Source organism: Nicotiana sylvestris, chromosome 12 (assembly GCF_000393655.2).
Source record: "Nicotiana sylvestris chromosome 12, ASM39365v2, whole genome shotgun sequence".
In the NCBI taxonomy this organism is placed as follows: domain Eukaryota; kingdom Viridiplantae; phylum Streptophyta; class Magnoliopsida; order Solanales; family Solanaceae; genus Nicotiana; species Nicotiana sylvestris.
The window spans coordinates 70,336,579-70,361,291 of record NC_091068.1 but is presented as its reverse complement, the minus strand read 5'-3'; positions in this window follow the sequence as shown (position 1 = coordinate 70,361,291).

Here is a 24,713-nt window from a genome sequence, read left to right as displayed (position 1 = left end):
AGTGTGAAACTAATCAAGATTTGAAAGCCATTTTAGAGGGAAGTTCATCATATATAAAGAGCATACAAACATGTTAAGCTAAAAGAAGATGTCGTGTTATTGCAAAATCAGTAGATAATAGGCTACAGGAGCATGATTGTCACATAGGTTAGCAATGTAGAAGAGAAGTAGCAAAAAGATCCAGTGTAAAGCATAAGTTCAGAGACTCGAAACTTGTCTGGAAGAGTTTAGGGTTTTTGAAATAAAACCAGTTCAGGCAAATCACATAGCCAATGGTTTCCAAACTAGGATGAACCCCCAAATTCTAGGGTTTCCACCATCAATCGAGTGCAGAGATGAGAGGACAAGTAATTGAGTCGAAACAAGTTCAGAGGTCTCAGAAAAGAACTGAACCCTTTGACATGTTACTCTCAGCAACAAAAGTCATGAGAAACATTATAGAAGAGTAGCATACGAAACATAGCAGAAGAGTTCTAAGAAAACATGGCAGAAGAAAGTAATACGAAACATACTGGAGAAACTGATAAGAAGAGTAGAGAAACATATTAGAAGAAACTTAACTAGAACATAGTGTAGGAAACTTAATAAGACACACTTAAGAACACAGTAGGGGAAAATACAATAGAAGAAACACACAAAAATCACAGTAGAGGAAAATACAGTAGAAGAAACACGCGAGAACACAGTAGAGGAAAATATAGTAGACAAAAAACACAAAAGAAAGAGAAAATTAGAGAAACATCTAAATATTTCAGAAAAACCCTAGATCGAAAAAACAGATGGTTTCGAAAGTATAGTTTTTTTGAAAGAAAATCTAGAAAATCATTTAAAAACTTAGGGAAAGAATAGATTTGGAAAAGATCTAAAGAGATCAGAAAAACCTCAAAGTTAGGGTTTTTAAAGGAACTCAAACGATGAGAAAGGCTTGAATCTGAACAGAAGGAGTTGTAGCCAGGCTCGAAACAGACATAGCTTGCCGGAGTAGGGCCGAAGATGGCCGTAATGCTTGAATTAACAGAGGTCTGGACCCAAATCTTCGTGGTCGAGTCATGAAGCTTCAGTTAACCAAACTTGAGGAGCCATAGGTGGATTGGTGGGTGGTGAGACCACCATAGATTTAGGTTAGAAGGTGGCTGGAGAAGATGAACAATACTCATCGGAGAGGAGAGGAGAGGGAAGGTTCTACAGAGAACCAGTAGTAGAGAGATAGAGACGAGTGAGGAATGAGAGGGGTATTGGGGGGGTCGTTTGGTTAAAAAAGGTAAGGACAGATGAGGGCCGTTGATCTTTTTGATCAACGGCCAGGATTTAATAAGATTTTGGGTCGAGTAGGGGTAATTGGGGCCTGGGTCGGGTTTTAATTGAAATTGGGCTGAAATTGGGGTCCAATTAGGGGTCAGATTTTAGGCTAAAATTGAAACAAATTGGGCTATTATTTAAATAGCCAGTTTTTCCCTTTGAAATTATTTAAAATAGTAAATTAATTTGCAAAAATAAATTGAAATCATCAATATGATATATAACACATGATTATTGATTTAAAAATATAAAATCTCATTTTATGAATATGAGTCAAATTTAAACCTAGAATGGCTAATATTGCAATTATGCAATTCTATCCTTAAAAATACCCAATAAATATGTAAAAAATTGTGTAAAAAATACCTTATCTATATTTTAATATAAATATGAGACTCAAATAAATGAATCACCAAAATAATAACTTTGAGGATAATTATTAGATTTTCTGGATAAAATAGGGCAGTAAATTTATTTAAAAATCTTTGAATATTTAAGAAAAAACAATGCAGCCTTGGAAAATACTCATATATGCTTATACATGCTATTTTGAAAGGTATTTTACATAAAAGAAATATAGGAAAAAATTGGGTATCAACAATCACAACTCACCTTATGCTCTCGTAATTCGGGCTTTGGTGACACTATAATGGCTCAGCTTTAATCATTACCTAACATAGAATAAAGGGTAAATCTATGGTCATATAACATGGCTAAAGAAAATATGTACTCGAATCATAATATTTAAGGACCTTCGGCCTAAAACAAATAAGGATTCTAGGACCTCATTTCTTCCTCGACATCCCATGTCATTTCCTCAATGTTCTTTCTCCTCCATAAGAATTTTATGGAAACAACTTCTTTGTTCTCAACTTTTGAATATGTCAAACTAGAATAGCAACTAGGACTTCTTCGTAAGACAAGTCCTCCATAATATGAAAAGCATCAATCGGCACGACCCGAGGTGGGTCTTTGATACACTTTTGCAATATAGATACATGGAGGACTGGATGAACAGACTCCAGCTCTGAAGGTAATTCTAACTCGTAGGACACTTTGCCTATCCTCCAAATGATTCTGCACAACCTAATGTATCTTGGGCTAAGCTTACCTTTCCTACTGAATCTCATAATGCCTTTCAATGGTGATACCTTTAAAAAAATCCAATCATCCACATGAAACTCAAAGTCTCCTCGTCATTTATTTGAATATAATTTTTGACGACTTTGAGCTGTGAACAATAGCTCCTGAATAAGCTTTATTCTCCCTACAGTATGATGGACTAGATATGGTCCAAATAACTTTGATTTTCCAACTTCGTACCAGCTGATAGGAGATCTAAATTAATGCCTGTATAGAGACTCATAAAGTGCCATTATGATGCTCGTATGATAGCTCTTATTATACGCGAGCTTAATGAGTGGAAAATGGTTGTCCCAATTTCCTCTAAAATCTAGCATGTATGCTCGTAACATATCTTCAAGCGTATGAATTTTACGTTCTACCTAGACATCTATCTGTGTGGGGGGGGGAAGGTATACTACAATTTACATGTGTCCCCAAACCATTCTGAAAGGACCTTCAGAAGTTCATTGTAAACTGGGCTCCTCTATTTGATATAATAGATACTGGGAAGTCGTATTACACCATGAAGTCTCATTATCTCATTAATATACAACTTTATATAATTCACATCCGTATAAGTCGTTCTGACTAGTAAAAATGAGTTGACTTCGTAAGCCTATCAACAATCACCCATATAGAATCAAACTTGCAATAGGAGTGGGGAAAACCTATTACTAAATCCATTTTAATTATATCCCACTTCCAAATCGGAATATCTAATTTCTAGACTTGCCCGCCGGGCTTCTGGTGCTCTATCTTCAACTAGTGATAGTTGGGAAACTGTGCGATGAATTTGGCTATATCTCTTTTCATATCATTCCACCAGTAGACATCTTTGATTTGATGCCCTAGTACATCTTCGTCGACCCTGGATGAATAGAATACCGGGAATAGTGTACTTATGCCATAATCTGTTCTCGTAGTCCCGCTATATCTAGAACATACAACCAGCCTTGTTATCTCAAGACTCAATCTTCTCTCATCTCAAATGGGTGTCGATTCATTTGTGGGGCTTGTTTTTGATACTGCAATAACATGGGATCTTCGTATTGCCGCTCTTTTACCTTTTCTATTAATAATAATGCTATTGTGTTATGAACGACAACTCCACCATCATTTGAGTCTAATTATGGGACTCCTAAGCTCACCAAATGATATAGTTCTTGATATGAGATTGAGGGAATCAACTACAATGTTAGCATTACTTGGATTGTATAAGATATCAACATCATAATATTGTAGCAATTCGAGCCATCACCTTTGGCGCATATTCAGATCTTTTTGTTTAAAGATGTATTGGTGGCTCTTGTGATATTTAAGGATGTCAACGTGGATACCATAAAGATAATGCCGCTAAATCTTAAGCATGTGCACAAGTACTGCTAACTCTAGATCATGGGTTAGATAATTCTTCTCGTGCTTCCTCAACTCTCTCGAAGCATAGGATATTACTTTAGTGCTACATTAAAACACATCCCAACCCGAGACCTGATCTTACGGCCCAAAAATCGAGGAGCGAGACTGGCACTCAACCGAGTAAACCTGACTAAGCAAGCCTGTTAGGTTTCATTCTATCCAAACTAATTCATGAATAAAGATGAGATGAACTCCATTAATCATACTTTGTAAATATATCATTAACGACTTCCATTTCATTTCCATTAGTAACCTCGTTCATAATTTTCAAAATTTTACAAGTTTTATACATCATTGCTAAATGTCAATATTTCTAATTCAATTCCCCATAATCAAACTCCACCCACAACCAGTCTACAGAGCCTCTAAATACAACTGAAGAATAATATGGAAATGTCGGCAACAGGGCTCGGGCTATACCTCAAAATACAAGTACATGATAAACAGATGATACAGGACCCCGAAATGAAGTGGGGCTCAACAAGTCAGCTGAAGAGAGGATGCACCACTAGCTGCGACCAACACTGCCTACTATGGAACCACCTACATCAATTTAAAGATGTAGCACCCCCGGTAAAAGGGACGTTAACGTTGTCGAATAGCAATAGTATGAATAGCTAAAAGTCACATTTCAAAATAGAATGTCAATATAAGGAAAGACAATCATGTAAATAACAAGTAACAATCAATGATATCCAAAGACCAAGTTAAGCATAACAATGTTTCTATATACGAAAGTTCATATGGTAAAAAAAGAAATGAAACCCGGGATATGAAGGCAACACTATTATTGGATAGAAAACGTTTAATAGCGATTCATCACAATTCACAATACCATTATTTACAATATGCACATCATAACCAACTCCCAATTTCAATCACAATATTTGTGCCAATATATACATATACATATTCCACCGTGAATCTTAGCACGGAGTCCGATCTCGGCCCGATCGACTAGGCCGTCTTATTTGAAACGTGTACCTCAATCATATTTTTATTGTCACTTTCCAATCTCAATATTAGCACAATACCACCACGTGTGCGGTATGCCGTCCGATCTCGGCCCGATTAGCTAAGGCGTCTCATTTGAGACGTATATCTCAATCACAATTTCATTCTAACTTTTTGGTTTCAATATCAGCACAATACCACTATGTGTGCGGCATAGTGCTCGATCTCGGCCCGATCGGCTAAGCCGTCTCATTTGAGATGTATACCTCAATCACAATTTCATTATCACTCTCCGATTTCAATATCAGCACAATACCACCACGTGTGCAGCATGCCGTCCGATCACGGCTCGATCGGCTAAGCCGTATTTCCAAGACGTTTCCATTCTTCCATCAATCATCTCCTCTCAAGTTTATATCACATATATCAATTCATCGGCACTTGGGGCCACAATCATTACATTATACTTGGCACTTGGCCGCATTTCATGATTCGAGTTCTTTTCACATATTTCACATCAATATCAATTTCAAAAACAAGCCATTCAATTCAAGATGTCAAGTACACATGAATCATGGTAATATAGAATATTTCAGATATCATGCACCTCAAGTTCATTAGCAATAGAACTTTAAACATAAAGGATTCTTTCAAAGTGAGGGGACACACCAAACGACAAGAGCAACACACATCAAAGTCATAAACAAGCAATTACACAAATTATTCTTGAATTACCCTTTTCTAATAACAACAATATACCATTTTCAACATCGGAGTATGTAACAACTCGATGTACTTATAAGGCAAAACATTATCTAGAACAGCCACTTATGGGCATAAATTGAGTACAAAGCCTTTAGAAAACTTTATTTTTGAAGTCATTTATGGAAAGTAGAGTTAAGGCTCATTTCATAATCTGTTTCACATTTTCTCATGTCATAGGCATCACTAGGCCCAATTTATAACTCAAGTTATCGGTACGTTGGCCACACTCTATTTCCCAAATTTATTTAATTCATTTCAAACACTTTATAGATTACCAACAACTAGACACAATCAATCAAATGCATTTGGTACACATAAGAGAAATTATGAGTATCAACCATATCGGGTTTTCTCACACAATTTGGCATACTAGCCTTTATTTGAAACACGACTCAAGCCGTAACATTTTAATATGCAACTCATACTTAGTGTATATATATATATATATCTTTATTCATAAGGCTCATTTCAGAATAGTCATGTTTATGGATAATAATAACTCGGAATATAAGATTTATGAACTTTGAGCCACCATGCTTGAACTTATGAAAACATTTATGGAATTCGATTCTAAGAGAGAATGTTTAGCCATCATACCATGTTGAGCTTTCCTTAAGGTACCACAATGCCCCAATACTTCTAGCGATAATAATCCAGATGGATGATAATCTAGTGGCTAGCTTCCTTGATTCTTGAAGATTTGAACAAGATTAGGTGAGTTGGAGTGCTAGGTTCCCTCTTTCTCTCTATATATTGTTCTTAACTCTCTTTAAAATGGTCAGAATATCATCCCAAATGAAGCCCCTAATGCTATTTATCAAAATGGGGTCGGGTTATGAAAATAGGAAAATTAACCCTCCGAAGTCGGGTCTACGATCACATAATGGACCGCATAATTGGTATGCAGATCACATAATGCACCACAAAACTGGTTCCCAAAACTGGGCTACACTGTTCCATTTTGCGACCATTTTTGCAGTCGCAGATCAGTTATGCGGACCGCATAATGATTCTGCGATCGCAGAATCTACCACAAGATCACATTTTGCCAGCCTTTGGTAATTTGATCATAAATTTGTGTAGGAATATCCAAATGACGAACGTTTTGAAGAGTTAGAAACTAAACTCGAAGACCTTTCATTTTATAGGTTCTTCATCATATAAAACCTCATATATATTTATAGATGATCATCCAAAGTGTGGACTTGTGCAAACGCATTTTGGAATTTTAGCCTATTATGTAATTATCCAATTTGACTTAGACATAGGCCTTTCCTTGGACCCCAAATTACTTATTATATGACTTATACACTTATTTACCAAATCTATTTGATGTCCATCATGTTAATAGCATGTAAAATATTATAATTAGCCTACCTGGTACCACGAAATCCTAAATTACTTATCGAAATTTTCCGTAGCCTTACATTCTCCCCCCCCTCTTAGGATCATTCATCTTCGAATGAGGAGTAGAGTCCGCCCTAAACTCTTAACATAATATATCTCTTTTCTTACCTACCTCAAGTCCCTAAATTTTGACTAACTCCCAAATTTTTTAGAAATTTCGGCAGAGTCTCCTTTGTAACTAGGCCTATCCACCTGCCAAAGAACCACCAAACCATCCTAGAAACACATCCAAAACATGACAAAGCACCACAATGTATATATCAATAACACGAATCTCAACATTACAAGCACTACATTATCATAATGACAGCTAGACATGGACTGCACATTTTTAAATCATAATACCTAGAAGGTACCTTTCAAATCAAAATCAATTGTTATACAATCAAGAGAAAATATTTTCTTTCCACGACACTTTCGACCATCAGGGTAACCTCCCCGACTTACAGACATTGCCATAACACATTCACGAAAACAATCTCAACTTCCAAACTTACCTAACAAGGATGACAAATAGATACCTATCATAAGCCAATTATCCATTAACTACACCTTCAGTAGTTTCTACGGGGATTATACACAAAGTATATCCAACTACCTTCTTAAACATAGGCACATGAAAAACATAGGGTACATGGAGGACAATAATTGGGAAACATCATACTCATAGTTCGGCCTACTTCTTTCATGATTCCACAAATCCCAAAGTGCATCACACCTATTTTACCTTTACTAGAACTTCACATAGTATCTTTATGGAGATAGTCTTGAGAACAACTAACTCACTTTCTTTAACTCTATATATCTATGTTGGACACCCGAATTAAACCCTTGGCGACCTTTAACCATTACTCTATGATGGTCTACAATGAATATGACTATAGAGTTCCTAGAAAATATGATTGATCATGGAATGACACTTCCTTTTTGACATATTTGAACCTATACCCTCGGTAGATTTGCTACAAATAGGAATAACGAGGTTCGAGGTTGGGTTGGAATTATTCAGGAATCCTTCAATGTGCTGAGCAGAGTATTTTGTGAGGTTATATACCCTTAGAGACATGACGCTTACTACTGATAACAGTGACATGAATATTCATTGTGATAACATCATTGACTTGATAAAAAAATGGGGCATAAAGTTAGCTAGTACATCGGCAATAGAAATCGTTAAGGGGGAATATTCAAGTACATAGAACCAATCGTCTCCTGGAGTGTAGGGAAAATCCGTTTATCAAAAAATATGAGAATACTCTAGCACCTTGAATGCGATATGGGTTTCAAAATAAATGAAGTTGAATTACACTCCTAACAGTAACTAACACGAGGAATCTATGCCACAAGCCCATGAGGATGAAAAGGAATTTGAACACTTATGAGATTATCATAATTTAAATACCTTAACCCTTCCCGATAATTGATCTTATATGAGAGAACTAAAGATATGACAACTTGTCTTCCAAATCAATATGCTCATGATATATGCCAAAATAAAAAAAACATCTAATTTTCAACCTTTCATGAGTGAAACCACATAGCTTGGACATCTTAATATTGGGATAAAATCATATATTGGTTAGAGAGAATGAACATTTTGTTGTGTGCTACACATGCTTCTGCCATAATAACTCTAAAGCTGTAATACCAGGCCACTTTATGGGAAACTACAATACTAGGAACAAAGTAAGTTACTTGCTATGGGATGTCCCAAGTGGACACGAAAGTTATACTAAGATGGAGACACAAGATCTTCCTATGACGGAGATGTGAGCATCTCAATTTTCATAGAGACTTTATGCACACGGTGACCATTTCGATATGCACTCATATGATAGGTGCTTATGTATGCTCTCATGTTACTTGATAGTGAGAAGGTTTCGTGATGATACTCGAAAGAGAGTAGAGTAACTGTTCAGACCATAGAAGCCATATACACCAGTGAGTAAAAGAGTTACTCGAGAAGGTTCGCAACACTGGGATGCTTTACACGGAACTTGACACCACATAGGTAAACTTTACGACGGTGCATGTATAGGTACAAGCAAGTAGATGTTGTCCATTTAAATAAAAAGATTTCGTATGAAATTCATCGGGTATAGTCCTTTGTTGATATTTAGGAAAGAAAGTGGGAAGTATTAATCCTAGAGTTATAACTCAATTCAAGGACATAATTATAGAACTTAATTCCACAAGAGTATGTAAATAAGAGAATTTGTAATAAAGTGGATTCACGAATAATGCGTCTAGTTGAAAGAGTAGGTGCATGCAATATTTTGTGATTCAACATCTTGTTACGACCATGTTCATGAGAACTCTTCAATATGGGTGCACCTATACAAAAAGGAAATTGTGTGGTGTTCATAATGATATAGCAATGAGTGACTTACTTGGTAACTTTAGATTGGTGGGGCAGTGCCTTAACTGATACACCCTGACTCCACATCTGTAACATATATTGGTAGCGTACTGATATACTGCATGATTCGGTGGTGCAGTGACATTAATAGGAACAAGGGTACTCCCTTTAGCAGCAAGTTCTACCAATCCTTCCATGGCCTGATACATTCTCCTAACAAACTCTTGGGAAATCTCCCCCGGATTCAATGGTGGGGTCATTCCCTCCTTACTGCTTCAAACTCAAGGATTATGGTATCAAGATTACTCAACTTAAGAATAAGACATATCGAGAAATTTAGCTCCCTATCTTGGGCTATACCACAATATCTAGAGTATCAAAGAAGGGTGAAATTCCAAAATGTCCAAATAGCCTCCAACTTATAGATGTGGTCGACAACATACCGATAAGAAGGACTCTACTAGACATGGCTCCGAGACATCCTAGGACACTTTAAAACCTTACGCTCTGATACCAAGTTTGTCATGCCCCAAAAACCGAGGAGAGCGACCGGTGCTCAACCAAGTAAACCCGACTGAGCAAGCCTGTTATGTTTCATTCTACCAATACTAATTCATGAATAAAGAGGAGATGAACTCCATTAATCATACTTTGTAAATATATCATTAACAACTTCCATTTCATTTCCATTAGTAACCTCGTTCATAATTTTCAAAATATTACAAGTTTCATACATCTTTGGTAAATGTCAATATTTCTAATTCAATTCCCCATTATCAAACTCCACCCAGCACCTGTCTATGGAGCTTCTAAATACAACTGAAGAATAATATGGAAATGCCGACAAAAGAGCTCCGGCTATACCTCAAATAACAAGTACATGATAAACAAATGATACAAGACCCTGAAATGAAGTGGAGCTCACCAAGTCGGCTGAAGAGAGGATGCGCCACTAGCTGCGACCAACACTGCCTGCTATAGAATAAACTACATCTATTTAAAGATGTAGTGCCCCGATAAAAGAGACTTTAGCGCCGTCGAATTACACTAGTATGAAGAGCTAAAAGTCCTCTTTCAAAATAAAATGTCAATATAAGGAAAGACAATCATGTAAACAACATGTAACAATCAATGATATCCAAAGACCAAGTTAAGCATAACAATGTTTCAATATACGAAAGTTCATATGGTAAAAAAAGAAATGAAACTCGGGATATGAAGACAACACTATTATTGGATAGAAAATATTTAATAGCGGTTCACCACAATTCACAATACCATTGTTCGCAATACCATTGTTTACAATATTCACATCATAACCAACTCTCAATTTCAATCACAATTTTTGTGCCAATAAATACATATACATATTCAATCGTGAATCTTAGCACGGAGTCCGATCTCGGCCTGATCGGCTAGGCCGTCTTATTTGAGACGTGTACCTCAATCACAATTTCATTGTCACTTTCCAATCTCAATATCAGCACAATACCACAATGTGTGCGTCATACCGTCCGATCTCAGCCCAATCGGCTAAGCCATCTCATTTGAGATGTATACTTCAATCACAATTTCATTCTCACTTTCCGGTTTCAATATTAGCACAATACCACTATGTATGCGGCATGGCGTCCGATCTCGGCCCGATTGGCTAAGCCGTCTCATTTGTGACGTATACCTCAATCACAATTTTATTCTCACTTTCCGGTTTCAATATCAGCACAATACCATCGTGTGTGCGACATGGCATCCGATCATGGCCTGATCAGCTAAGACGTCTTTCTAAGACGTTTTCATTTTTCCATCAATCATCTCCTTTTAAGTTTATATCACACATATCAATTCATCGACACTTGGGGCCACAATCATTACATCATACTTGGCACTTGGCCGCATTTCATAATTCGAGTTCTTTTTACATATTTAACATCACTATCAATTTTAAAAACAAGCCATTCAATTCAAGATGTCAAGTACACATGAATCATGGTCATATAGAATATTTCAGAAATCAGACACCTCAAGTTCATTAGCAATGGAAATTTAAACACAAAGGATTCTTCCAAAAGGAGGGGACACACCAAACCACAAGAGGAACTCACATCAAAGTCATAAACAAGCAATTACACCAATTATTCTTGAATTACTCTTTTTCAATCACAACAATATACCATTTTCAACATCGGAGTATGTAACAACTCGGATCATATCAGATGTACTTATAAGGTAAAACATTATCTGGAATAGCCACTTATGGGCATAAATTGAGTACAAAACCTTTAGACTACTTTATTTTTGAAGTCATTTATGGAAAGTAGAGTCAAGGCTCATTTCATAATCGGTTTCACATTTTCTCATGTCATATTCATCACCAGGTCCAATTTATAACTCAAGTTTTCGGCACGTTGGCCAAACTCTATTTCCCAAATTCATTTTAATCATTTCAAACACTTTATAGCTTACCAAAAACTAGACACAATCAATCAAATGAATTTGGTACACATAAGAGCAATTAGGAGTATCAACCATATCGAGTTTTCTCACACAATTTGGCATACTAGCCTTTATTTGAAACATGACTCAAGCCGTAACATTTTAAATGCAACTCATACTTAGTGTGTGTGTGTGTAAATATATATATATATATATATATATATATATATATATATATATATATCTTTATTCATAAGGCTCATTTCAGAATAGTCATGTTTATGGATAATAACTCGGAATATATAATTTATGAACTTTGAGCCACCATGCTTGAACTTATGAAAACATTTATGGAATTCGTGTCTAAGAGAGAAAGTTTAGCTACCATACATTTCTGATCTTTCCTTAAGTTACCACAATTCCCCAATACTTCTAGTGATAATAATCCGGATGGATGATAATCTAGTGGCTAGCTTCCTTGATTCTTGAAGATCTAAACAAGATTAGGTGATTTGGAGTGCTAGGTTCCCTCTTTCTCTCTCTCTATATTGTTATTACCTCTCTCTAAAATGGTTAGAATATCGTCCCAAATAAAGCCCCTAATGCTATTTGTCAAAATGGGGTCGGGTTATGAGAATAGGAAAATTAACCCTTTGAAGTCGGGTCTACGATCGCATAATGGACCGCATAATTGGTATGCGGGTCGCATAATGCACCACAAAACTGGTGCCCAGAATTGGGCTACACTGATCCATTTTTGCGACCATTTTTGTTGTCGCAGATCAATTATGCGGACCGCATAATGATTCTGCGATCGCAGAATCTGCCACAGGATCGCATTTTGCCAACCTTTGGTAATTTGATCATAACTTTGTGTAGGAATGTCCTAATGACGAACGGTTTGAAGCGTTAGAAACTAGAATCTAAGACCTTTCATTTTGAAGGTTGTTCATCACATAAAACCTCATATATATTTAGATATGTTCATCAAGAATGTGGACTTGTGCGAACTCATTTGGAATTTTAGCCTATTATGTAATTTTCCAATTTGACTTAGACTTAGGCCTTTCTTTAGACCCTAAATTACTTATTATATGACTTATACACTTATTTACCAAATCTAATTAATGACCATCATGTTAGTAGCACGTAAAATATTATAATTAACCTATATGGCACCACAAAATCCTAAATTACTTAGCGAAAATTTTCGGGGCCTTACACCTGAAGCATCATATTAAAATGCATAACCCTCTAAACCTTTAAAAAGTGTCATTTCAAGCTTCTGTCCCCTAACTCTTAGCTACGTTTTGAGTCAGGGTGCTGAAATACGTAAAGAAAGCCTCTACAAATCTCCTATAATTTCCTACTAACCTTGAGGATGTACGGACCTCTATCAGTGTTGTAGGTCTTGGCCATGTAATCAATGCCTCTATCTTCCGTGTATCAACTCTTATGCCCTCATTAGATGTAATGGGCCCAAGAATTCCCCTGAATTCAGCCGAAATTCACATTTAGAGAATTTTGCGCAAAGATTATGATCCTAGAGCATCTAAAACACCTCTCATAAGTGATTCGCGTGCTCTGCTTTTGAACTTGAATAGACTAGGATGTCATAAATAAATACTATTACGAACAAATCTAACAATTTCTTAAATACACTATTCATCAAGTCTATAAATACCGCAAGTGCATTCGTTAACCCAAATGGAAAAACAAGAAACTCAAAATAACCGTAGTTGGCCCTCATGGCCGTATTCAAGATATTCTTCTCCTAAACTCTATCATGATGGTACATGTATCTCAAAATAATATTTGAAAAGCATTTATCACCCTACAACTGATCAAATAAATCATCGATGCATGGGAGCGGATACCTATTCTTTTTAGTGACTTTGTTCAACTGCTGATAATCAATGCACTTTCTGAGAGAGCTGTCTTTCTTTAGCACAAAAAACAAGTGCGCAACCCAAGGTGAGCTACTAGGACAGATGAACCCCTTCTACAACAAATATCTTTGCTACTATTTCAATTTTTTAACTCGATAAGAGTCATTCTATAAGTATTTTTGAATATTGGCTGAGTGTCAAGAAGTACATCTCTGCCAAAGTCAATCTCCCGTTATGGGGGAACACTTGGAAGCTCATCTAGAAATATTCATTCACCACAAGAATAGATTGAAGGGTTTGTGGTTTTGCATCTTCATCTCTTACCCAAACTATATGATAAATGCTCTCAAACCCCAACCTCGGTAGATGCGACCGCTGCATGATGCCCAATGGCATGTGCGAACCAATGTCCATATTTAGACCTTTCAAAATGAAATATAGGCCAACAAAGCCTCCACGTATAATACCAAAATTTAAAATATAATGTTCACAACTTACAGTGCGAGAATATTTCATCATTTTTGCGTATATATATATATATATATATATATATATATATATATATATATATATAAGTATACAATTGTTGCTAATAAAATCACAACAAACATGTACATATACAATGGGCCCTAAACTGCAAGTCTCTAAGAATGCCATGTTACATAACATGGTTGGAATTGGGGCTCACCATACCCAAAACAACATAAACACATGCTTCAGTTCCTAGCAAATTTTGTACAACTAATCTGGATAAGTGGAGTGCGACAAAAAACAGTTGGAATATTCACCATATTGGGTAGGGACATCCCCGAGTCTATCTGTTCCTATGGGCATGAAACAAAGTGCCAAAAAAGGAAATGACGTAAGTATAAAAGATGTAATGAGTATGCAAAGCTGATAATGTATGTAAACCAAAAACCTAACATAAGAGGTATTAATACATAATTTAAACCTGGACACCGAAGACAAGCCACTAGGCGCGTGCACTGCAGTAACAATGAATCATGAATGTGTGCAAAATTTTTAAATGATTAGCCACTCATTGGGGCTATGCATCAAATGTAATATAATATTATTCCGACACTATTTGGGGCATATCATCACATATTGTATCCTACCTCATGAGGACTCGATAAAGACTTATGTCATCATCACATAGTACCTCACTTTAGAATGTCTCAATTGTGGTCGGACTCAAGAGCATTCGTAAATATTACGTAACCCATTATTTCGTACCCGGCCTCATTAGGGCTCGGTGTTATAATCTAGTACATCATTTTGTACTCAGCCTCATTGAGGGCTTGGTTAAGTAAATAGATACATATATATAAAAATATAATGCAAGGTTAGTTACAAGAGATATCAAAGTTAGACTCAGCATGAACCACATTTCACAACTCAAGATATTATCTGAAAACATCATAGAGTGGACGAGAAAATACTACCGCTAAAGAACATACAAGAACATGAATGATGTTTAATAAAGGACTTAGACCAATTCAGGCTTACATAATGAGGATCATTTAGAAAGTTTATACCAACGCATTCCAGGAAAGAAGACAAGAAGACGGAGGATACAATGATGATCACAAAATTCTTTATGCTATGTCCTACTAGATTCGCCTTTGAACTAATCTTGAATTGTCTTGGCATGCTAAATCCTACTAAATGCTAAACCCATTGTTGGTACAGTTGAAGGAAGGGATTCATAAAAATAAGACCATGGATTTTTTTCTTGGCATGAATGATTATGTGTTCATACTCCGAGAAGGAATCATCCTTGGTACCTTAGTGTACCATCATCCATGCCAAGAAAAAAAATACATGGTCTTTTTTTTATGAATCCCTTCCTTCATGACCGAGGCTCACATGTCTAGGTATTTTGTACACACGGGCTCTACAAAGATGTAGCATGATCTTAAGGAGGTCTACTATTGGAATGATATGAAGAGGAATCTTTGTGGCAAGGTGTCCTAGTTGTCAGCAAGTGAAGGACGAACACTAAAGGCCTGTTGGGTTGGCATAAAATATAGAAATCCCAATGTGGAAGTGGGAGATGATCGGCATGGACTTTGTGGTAGCACTACCTTGCACTACTCACAAGTTTGATATCAAGGCTACTGCTAATGATATCAAGGCTACCGTTAAGCCTTTATAAAAAAATTATCTTTTAGTATTTTATTGATGAATCTAGGTGAAGAAAATTAGGGATTTTGGCAAAAAATTTCTAAAATGAAAAATGAGGATTAGAAACCCAATTCGGAGTCGGATTTGGATGAAACTTGTATGGTTGGACTCATATTTGAATGGGCGTTCGGAATTTGTGACTTTTGTCGGTTTCTAGGAGGAAGGCCCACATTGAATTTTTTGTTGACTTTTATTTTTTATAAAGGTCGGGGCTTTATTAATTAGAATCAATTTCTATAAGCGTGTTTGATATTATTGATTTATTTTTTGCTCAATTTGACCCGTTCAGAGGCTGATCCAAGAGTCAAGGCTTTTTAGAGTATTGGTTTTGCTTATTTGAGTTAAGTATCTTGACTAACCTTGTGTGGATGAATACACCTTAGAATTTAGCCTTGATTGTTTATTCGTGTTACATGAAAAGCGACATGTACATGAGGTGATGAGCGTGTATGCGGATGCTATGTGCGGTTTATATCCGCATTATCCCATAGGCTATTAATATGCCTTAATTTGATAATATAACTTATATGAAATATGCTTACATCCCTTTGTGATTACATGATCAGGATTGCTACATTGGGCTTAGCCATAGTCTTGTTTTATTGTTGAAAACTCCTCCGAACTTTTATGTTATTGTCATGTTCTTGTGCACTTTGTTGTTAAGGTGTGAGATTATATCTTGATGAAACTTTGGGTATTGTTGTTTTACAATATTGTTGCATATGTGAACATATTGTGCGGGTTAATTGATGTTGTGTAGAGTATAAGGGTGGAGAGAAAAACATATGACATCATAAGGGAGGCATTCCATTATATGCATATGTAGCAAGATTAGGGTGGCTTACACACGTGGAGCAACATAAGAGAGGCATTTTATTGAGATGCGCATGCTGCAAAATAAGGGTGTCACGCCCAAACCTGGGGAGGCGTGGTTGACACTTGGTGCCAAACTTAGCCCGAGCATAATACTATGTAACTTTGAACTCTGGAGGGGTAACCCTCAACTTAGGCCGACGAGGCTTTCCTGCATGCTGACAATACCAATAAAGGCCGACGAGGCCATATTCTAAATCATCTGAAAATAACGTCTATCTCATTCGAGGGGTAGGCATACCCAAAATCTCATATACATAGATGTGCAGGCTAACGAGGCTGCTATGAACGTATACGACCATCAATACAAAGCTGAATATGCACACAGGGATGACAATGCCATAATACTAACATACAAATTATACCGAACTCGTCTACAAGCCTCTAGAGATAGCATAACTATTTCATGGTATGGATAGGTCCTCGACCTACCAATTAAACCTGTATATACAAAAAGGACTCCAAAGTCTAGACTTGTTAAATCCGGGGGAGTGGAGGTTACCAAGTATGCTGATGTTTTGCTTTCTACTGGGAAGGTCTATCCGGGTGTGTATCAGGACCTCATGGCATGAAATTCATCATCCCAGCAAAAGGGATGCCAGTACGGAATAATGTACGAAGTACTTAAGGCAGTAAATTAGTTGAAAGCAGAAACTGAACTTATAATATGATAACTGAAAGTAACAGGGAGTCAAAAATTATCTGACATTATGCTTACCTACTGATACTGACTCAATTCTCTCAATATAGTAAGCCAAATAGTTGTCTGGCCCTATAAGGCTCGATACTTGTAACTGCTCGGTCGTAGTAGGCGCTCGGCCATACTAGTATTACATCTCGCGTTTTCATACATTAAAATTTCATTTTCAGTTAACCGACGTAGACTCGGGGATGATATTATCTTGACATTAATGTACTTACGCTATTTATAACAAGTGTTAAATAATTGTTATGAAAGATAAAGGGGTACACGGATTAAAGAAAACGAGTTTCATTGAAAGTTGTCAATTTGGAATAAAATACGAGTCGAGCGATAATACCCGATAATTATGAACTAGTACCATGCAAGATACCATATGACCTACCGTATAATATATAAAGTATATATGAAGTATTTTTAAAAAATAAATAGAATTTTATGTAATTTGTGGTAAGTTTTAAATTATGAGGGTAATTGATTAATTACCGGGTAACCAAACAGTACCCAGTTAACTAATAAGTGGATACAAATTAACAAAATCACACTCCCCAAGAAACGTGGCAGCTTCCCCCCCTTTAAGGTGACTCACTATTCACCTTTACATGTTGCCACCTAAGATAAAACTATCACTTTAGAATGAATCTTATTTTTCAATTAGAATCAGAAACACTTTCCTCTTAAGATTTCAAACCATTTGAACCAAACGAATTCAAAAAGGTTTCTTTCCAAGACTTCAAGAATCAGAAGTGTTTTCTTATTAAAATTTCAAACCAAGAAATGTTGGAACAAGATTTATGTTTAAATCCATTCTTCAGTTCAAAAATGTTCAAAGCAGAACAAATTCGTGTAGGGTTTCAAGGAATTCAAATGTACTTTCATTCATATTTCAGAAGCAGAAGCTTCATTTTCTCATTCCAACATATTTCACGGAAGCAGAAGCTTCACTTCAATCAAATAATTCAAGAACATGTATGTTAAGGCCCTCTCTTCTTTCTTTTGGCATGGTCCAATTATAATGAAGAAACGAGAAAAACACAGTTTCCATAAATTACTCTGTTCATAGAAATAATATGGGTATCTATACTCTTGATCCCCATGAAAATTATTATTATCTTCTTTCATGGGTCTTAGAATAATACGCAGTTGAAAAAGTTTATCCAAAAGGAATATTGAGATTATTATGTATTTTTCATGCATTTCAGTCATGTGCATTGACCCATGACCAGATGACATTATATACGCGTATATATGTATATTATATTTATATAGGATACAGAAAAAGGTTACAGCGTTATATACACACCACCACCTAATCAGCTGGTATGTGATGATGATGTTGCCCACAGTGGTTGAAATATGATTCAGACGGCGTTATATACATGTATATATATATATATATGAGATATGGGAAAAGGTTACGGCGTTATATACGCACCACCACCTGATCAGCTGGTATATGTTGATGATGTTGCCCACAGTGGCCGAGGTGATATGATGGGATGCCTTCAGTGGCTTGATGATATTATGTACACCCACACCTATGCATAACACGACATTTATACGCATATGCATAACGTTATAAACGTTTTAGAATTTACAAAGTTATTTAGCTTTAAAGACATGTTTCAATATTCCACGTTTCATCTATGTCTGTTACATACTAATTTTTATGACTTACATACTTAGTAAAACTTTTGTACTGATGTACGTTTTCACGGGGCCTGTGTTTCATGCCCGTAGTTGCAGGTAGGCAAGCTGACAGTTGTTACGACCCGGATTTCCCACCATCGAGTGTCGTGATGGCGCCTACTATCGGAGCTAGGCAAGACAAATATTTAAAACGCCTTTCCTGCTTTCTTTCAAACAATATAATAAACGAGACAAAATTTAAGCGGAAGACTTTAAATCTAAAGTAACTGAAAACCAAAAGTGCGGAAGTTTAATACACATCACTACCCAAGGTCTGGTGTCACTAGCTCACGGACTACTACATAATACTACAAACAATGTCTTAAAGGAAATACATCCTGTTTGTCTGATACAAGATGAACAAACGAAAAACATGGAAAGGGACTTCGGCCTGCGAACGCCAGCTAGGCTACCTCGAGAGTCCCTGGACTGCAGATAGCTCCCAGAAGTCCTACTACTGTGGTCCATAAGCTGCTCCCTGATTTCTGCACAAAAACACACAGAGTGTAGCATCAGCTCAACCGACCCCATGTGCGGGTAAGTGCCTGGCCTAACCCCGGCGAAGTAGTGACGAGGCTAGACAGGACCTACCACAATTAACCTGTATAGATATATATACAAGTGCAAGAAAACAATAACAAGATAATACAAAGTAAAGCTAGGAGGGGACATGCTATCGGGGAGTAACAGATAAAAATGAAATATCGGAAATAAACAGAAGAAGCTCCGGTTCCCATGATATATATATATAGTGGACGGCGTGCCACACGATCCCATAATATAATATATAAGTGGAGGGCGTGCCACACGATACCATAATATCATATATAAGTGGACGGCGTGCCACACGATCCCATAATATAATTCGGAACATCTGATTTTGTAAGGGGAGTCCCATTAGGGGAAATCAACAACATATCACTCTAACCCGACAAGGGTACAACTAACAGCCCAAAATATACCGACAAGGGAGAGTATATATTTCCGTCTACGCATCCCGGCAAGGGAGTAATCACAACACATTCTCTTTTTAAATCCCTTCTTCCTCAACTAACACATTCATGTTCGAGCTAACGCTCCAAAAGTACACCAATCACAATTTTACCTCAACCGTTCACATTATATGAAACTCATCAAATAAACAAGGAGATTGTGTCACGTTATTCGAATTAAAAGCAATTAAGACTCACGGTCATGCTAGACTCCGGTGCATAGATAACCGTCACCATGCCTATACACCGTACTCCACATTAGCAAGTAGCAAATAACATCCTAATCCTATTCCCTCAAGCCAAAGTTAGAACAAACACTTACCTCAAATGCTCCAAACTCAACTCACGCTTCTAGTATAGCTTTACCTCTTGATTCCACCACCAATCCACTCGAATCTAGTCATAAGTTACTTAATCACATTAATAATTGCTAAATGAATGACTCCCCATGCATGAAAATAAATTTTACAAGGTTTTTCCCAAAATGGTCAAAAACACCCCCGGATCCACGTGGCCGAAACTCGAGGTTCGGACCAAAACCCGGTTACCCATTCTCCCACGAATCCAAATATATGATTTGTTTTGAAATCGGACCTCAAATTGAGGTCCAACTGCTCAATTTGTAGAAAACCTAGGTTCTACCCAAAACACCCAATTTCCCCCATGAAAATCTTTGATTTTAATTTGAAATCATGTTAAAAGATATCAAGGAATAAAGAAATTAAGTTAGAAATAACTTACCAATCGTTTTGGAGAAGAAAAGTTGTTTGGAAAATCGCATCTTAGGTTTTGGATTTTTGAAAAGTGGAAAAATGACTGAAAATCTCGAATTTATATATTTTTGCTGGGGGCTGGCGCGGACCGCGCAGAAATGCACCGCGGCCACGTGGCTGCCAGCACGGACCGCGCGAAAAATGTATTGCGGCCGCACCGAGGGAGGGAAGAAGTGGGCTCTCTGAACCCACCCAGCGCGGACCGCACTGATTTGGTGCGCGGCCGCGCTGGTCGACCTGGCTACCGACCCTCTGAACCCCCACCACGCGGATCGCACAGAAAAGCACCGCGGCCGCGTGGCTGCCAGCGCGGATCACGCGGAAACGGCCGGGCTGCGCTGGGCCTGCAACACCTGAACCTGCATTTTTTTAAGTCTAAGATCTCCCGGTCCCCACTCAAAACTCACCCGAGCCCTCGGGGCTCCAAACCAAACATACATACGATCTTAAGAACATCTTACGGTCTCATTTGTGCGATCAAATCGTCAAAATAACATCATATACATAGAATCAAGCCTCAAAACTTTCAATATTCATAAATCTCAAATTCTCCATTTTAAGTCCGAAACACGTCATATGACGTCCGTTTTTAGCCAAACTTTACAGATAGTGCTTAAAACATATTTATGACTCGTAACGGGCATCGGAACCAAAATACGAGCCCGATACCACAGTTTTCTGATCAATTTCCTTCTTCATTTTCCTTAATTAATTTCAGAAAACAATTTCACACAAAAATTCATTTCTCGGGCTTGAGACCTCGGAATTTAATTCCGGGCACATGCCCAAGTCCCATATTTTTCTACGGACCCCCCAGGACCGTCGAATCACAGGTCCAGGTCCGTTTACCCAAAATGTTGACCGAAGTCAATATTATGCATATTAATATCAAAATTCATCAAATGTTTCACATAATTCACATATTCTAACATAAAAATTTTCCGGCTACGCGCCCGAACTGCACACACAAATCGAGGAAACTAAAAGCGAGGTTTTCAAGGCCTCTGAAGCGCATAACAAGGAAGAACTACGGTGATGACCCTTTGGGTCGTCACATTCTCTACCTCTAAAATAAACGTTTGTCCTCGAACGAACAAAAGAAAGAAGTACCTGAGTCGGGAAATAAATGAGGATAACGGCCCCGCATATCGAACTCGGACTCCCAGGTCGATGCCTCAGGAGGCTGACCTCTCCACTGAACACACACCAAAGCAAAACTCTTCAACCTCAACTGTCGAACCTACCGGTCTAGAATAGCCACCGACTCCTCCTTATATGACAGATCCTTGTCCAATTGGACAGTGCTGAAATCTAACACGTGCGATGGATCTCCGCGATACTTTCGGAGCATAGATACATAAAACATGGGGTGCACAGCTGACAAGCTAGGTGGCAAAGCAAGTCTATAAGCCACCTCTCCCACATGATTAAGAATCTCAAATGGACCGATGAACCTAGGGCTGAGCTTGCCCTTCTTCCCAAATCTCATCACGCCCTTCATAGGCGATACACGGAGCAATACCCGCTCCCCAACCATGAAAGCAACATCTCTGACCTTGCGGTCTGCATAACTCTTTTGTCTGGACTGAGCTGTACGAAGTCTATCCTAAATAATCCTGACCTTGTCGAAGGCCTCCTGAACCAGATCCGTACCCAATAATCGAGCCTCTCCCGGCTCAAACCATCCAACTAGAGACCGACATCGCCTACCATACAACGCCTCATACGGAGCCATCTGAATGCTGGAGTGGTAGCTGTTGTTGTAGGCGAACTCTGCTAAAGGCAAAAACTGGTCCCACGAGCCTCTAAAATCAATGACACAGGCTTAGAGCACGTCCTCAAGAATCTGAATAGTCCTCTCGGACTGACTGTCCGTCTGGGGATGAAATACTGTACTCAACTCAACCTAGGTGCCCAACTCTCGCTGAATTGCTCTCCAGAAATGCGAGGTAAACTGCGTACCCCGATCCGAAATGATAGATAGCAGCACCCCATGAAGGTGAACAACCTCCCTGATATAAATCCCGGCTAACCTTTCGGACGAATAGGTGGCTGCAACAGGAACAAAATGCGCTGACTTGGTCAGCCTATCAACAATGACCCAAACTGCATCAAACTTCTTCCGAGTCATCGGAAGTCCAGTAACGAAATCCATCGTAATCCTCTCCCACTTCCACTCGGGAAGTGCAATCCTCTGAAATAGACCACCAGGTCTTTGATGCTCGTACTTAACCTGCTGACAATTCAAACACCGAGCCACATGCACAACGATGTCTTTCTTCATCTTACGCCACCAATAGTGCTGCCTCAGATCCTGATACATCTTCGCGGCGCCCGGGTGAATAGAATACCGAGAACTGTGGGCCTCCGCTAAGATCAACTCTCGAATCCCATCAACATTGGGCACACAAACTCGCCCCTGCAATCTCAATATGCCATCATCATCTAAGGTTACTTTCTTGGCACCTCCACGTTCCACTGTGTCTCTCTAGACACACAAATGGGGATCATCGAATTGCCGATCATGGATACGCTCCAATAACAAAGAACGAGCGACCGTGCAAGCTAATACTCGACTAGGCTCAGAAATATCCAACCTCACAAGCTGATTGGCCAAAGCCTGAACGTCCAAAGCAAGAGGTCTCTCACCGACCGGAATATAAGCAAGACTGCCCATACTGGCTGACTTCCTACTCAAGGCATCGGCCACCACATTGGCCTTTCCCGAGTGATATAATATAGTGATGTCATAATCTTTCAACAATTCCAACCACCTCTTCTACCTCAAATTCAACTCCTTTTTCTTGAACAAATACTGAAGACTCTTATGATCCGTGAATACCTCACACGCCACACCATACAGATAGTGCCTCCAAATCTTCAATGCGTGAACAATGGCTGCCAACTCCAAATCATGCACTGGATAATTCTTCTCATAAACCTTCAACTGCCTCGAAGCATAGACAATGACCTTGCTATCCTGCATTAACACTGCACCAAGTCCAATACGAGATGCATCACAATATACTGTTATAGGGCCCTGAACCTGTGGGCAAAACTAACACTTGTGCCGTGGTCAGAGCTGCCTTGAGCCTCTGAAAGCTCGCCTCACACTCGTCATACCATCTGAACTGGGCACCTTTCTGGGTCAATCTGGTCATAGGGGCTGCAATGGATGAAAACCCCTCCACGAACCGACGGTAGTAACCTGCTAACCCTAGGAAACTCCGAATCTCCGTAGCTGAAGCTAGCCGAGGCCAATTCTTGACTGCCTCTATCTTCTTCGGGTCTACCTGAATACCTACTGCTGATACGACATGACCTAGGAATGCGACCGAACTCAACCAAAACTCGCACTTCGAGAACTTAGCATACAACTGACTATCCTTTAGGGTCTGAAGAACCGCTCTGAGGTGCTGCTCATGCTCTTTCTGACTGCGGGAGTATATAAGAATATTGTCAATGAAGACTATCACGAACAAGTCCAAATAAGGTCTGAACACTCGGTTCATCAACTCCATGAACGCTGCTGGGGAATTAGTCAATCCAAATGACATGACCAAAAACTCATAGTGCCCAAACCGAGTGCGAAATTCTTTCTTAGGGACATCAGACGCCCTAATCCTCAACTGTTGGTAGCCAGATCTCAAATCTGTCTTTGAAAACACCCTCGCACCTTGAAGCTAGTCGAATAAATTGTCGATCCTCAGTAGTGGGTACTTGTTCTTAATCGTCACCTTGTTCAATTACCGGTAATCAATGCACATCCTCATCGAACCATCCTTTTTTTTCACAAATAGCACCGGTGCGCCCCAAGGCGAAACACTGGGTCTAATGAAACCCTTCTCAAGA